The sequence below is a fragment of the Pteropus vampyrus genome, unplaced genomic scaffold (genome assembly GCF_000151845.1).
Source record: "Pteropus vampyrus isolate Shadow unplaced genomic scaffold, Pvam_2.0 Scaffold1, whole genome shotgun sequence".
NCBI classification, from domain to species: Eukaryota; Metazoa; Chordata; class Mammalia; order Chiroptera; family Pteropodidae; genus Pteropus; species Pteropus vampyrus.
In genome coordinates, this window is record NW_011888782.1 from 7432562 (window position 1) to 7434713 (window position 2152).

Genomic DNA, 2152 nt, shown 5'->3' on the forward strand with positions numbered 1-2152 from the left:
ATGAAATACACTCTTCATTTCTGTTATGGAGTTGTTTTTTTTAATCTCTAGCCTTTATTTTTGGTTGGTTCTTAGAATTTCTATGTCACTGCTGACATTGCCCATTCATTCTTTTTGTGGGGGAGAGTACAGTGAACTTTATTGATGGTGCAAGACAAGGTCTCCCTAAGCCCCTACCCTTCTTCAGTGGGACTGAGATGGAAACTGGAGGTCAAGAGATTCTCGGTGTGTTGAGGGATCGATTTGGGGCAAGGACTCCCCAGGAGCTGAGAGCCTCTTCCTCTCACTGGAGCTGGTGGTCCAGAAGGCTCTTACTCCTTGGAGGCCATATGGACCATAAGGTCCATCACCTTGTTGCTGCAGCCAAATTCATTGTCATGCCATGAAATGAGCTTCACAGAGTGGTCATTGAGAGCAATGCCAGCCCAGCATCAAAGGTAGAAGACTGTGTATTGCTATTAGAGTCACAGGAAACAATCTGGTCTTCAGTATAGTCCAGGATGCCCTTGAGGGGACCCTCTGACACCTGCTTCACTGCTTTCTTGGTGTCATCATATTTGGCAGCTTTCTCAAGGCAGCAGGTCAGATCTGCAACTGATACATTGGGGGTAGGGACACAGAAAGCCATGCCAGTAAAATTCCCATTCAGCTCAGGGATAACTTTGCCCACAGCCTTGGCAGTGCCAGTAGAAGCAGGGATGATTTCTGGGCACCCTTTCTGCTATCATGCCACAGCTTCCCAGAGGGGCCGTCTGCAGTCTTCTGGGTGGCAGTAATGGTCTGGACTGTGGTCATGAGTCCTTCCAAAATGCCAAAGTTGTCATGGATGACCTTGGCCAGGGGGGCCAAGCAGTTGGTGGTGCAGGAGGCATTACTGACAATCTTAAGGGAGTTATCGTACTTCTCATGGTTCACACCCATCACAAACATGAGGACATCTGCAGAAGGGGCAGAAATGATGACCTGCTTGGCTCCACCCTTCAAGCGAGCCCCAGACTTCTCCAAGGTAGTGAAGACATCAGTGGGCTCCACAACATATTTAGCACCAGCATTGCCCCATTTGATGTTGGTGGGATCTCACTCCTGGAAGATGGTGATGGACTTTCCATTGATGACAAGGTTCCCATTTTCAGCTCTGACTGTGCCTTTGAACTTGCCATGGGTGCAATCATACTGGAACATGTAGATCACGTAGTTGAGGTCAATAAAGGGGTCATTAATGGTGACAAGATCCACTTTGCCAGAGTTAAAAGAAGCCCTGGTGACTAGGCGCCCAATGCGGCCAAATCCATTCACTCCATCCTTCATCATTGTGTCTCAGGGTTATGGCTGGCACTGCACAGGAGGACGTGGCTGTCTGTCGAACAGAAGGAGCAGAGAGCCTGCCCATTAGTTGTTGTATGCTATCTACTATACCTGTTACAGACCTTAGCATATTAATCATTGTTGTTTTAAATTCTTGGTCTGATCATCCATCATCCCTGTCATGTCTGGTTCTGATACCTGCTATGTCTCTTCAAACTTTTTTTTTTCCTTTTGTATGCCTTTAATTTTATTTTTTTAATAAGCAGACATGATGTAGTGGGTAAAAGGAACTGTTTTAAATAGGTCTTTAGTAATGTGGTGGTGAAGTAGAGGGGGAGGGGAAGTGTTCTACAGTCCTATGATTAGATAGATCTCAGTATTCTAGGAAACCTCTGCCTCTGGACTGTGAACTTCACAGTTGTTCCTGTTTCTTTTCCTCCACTTAGGTGGGGCAGGGTAGCTAGAGTGGGTTGGAGTTAGGTATTTCCCTTCCCCTAGGTCAGTTAGGCTCTGATAAAACCCCCACAGGTTAGCCTCTGGTTAACTAGTTTCCCCTGAGGGCAGACCTTGTTAAGAACAGAGTGCTCTGGAATATTTTAAAATGACTCCTTTTCCACTCCCCCTGCCCAAAGCTAAAGAAGCTCTCATATTTATTGAGGAAACCTAGTTGAGCTACTAGAGGTAAATCTCACAACATTGTGAGGGCCCCTCTTACGACTGAGTCCTCTCTTGAAATTTTAACTCTCAGAATTGTCCACACTGAGGCTCCCAGCAATTTGTCAATTACAGTTCTAGTTTTCCTCCTCAGCACTGGTTCCCACAGTGGTTTCTGTTCTTGAGTCTCTGC

At 46.3% G+C, this 2152-nt stretch overlaps 1 pseudogene; it reads right to left on the reverse strand.

Moving 5' to 3' along the window:
* Positions 1 to 235: 235 nt before the first annotated feature.
* Positions 236 to 1373, reverse strand: LOC105289603 (annotated as a pseudogene).
* Positions 1374 to 2152: the final 779 nt, after the last annotated feature.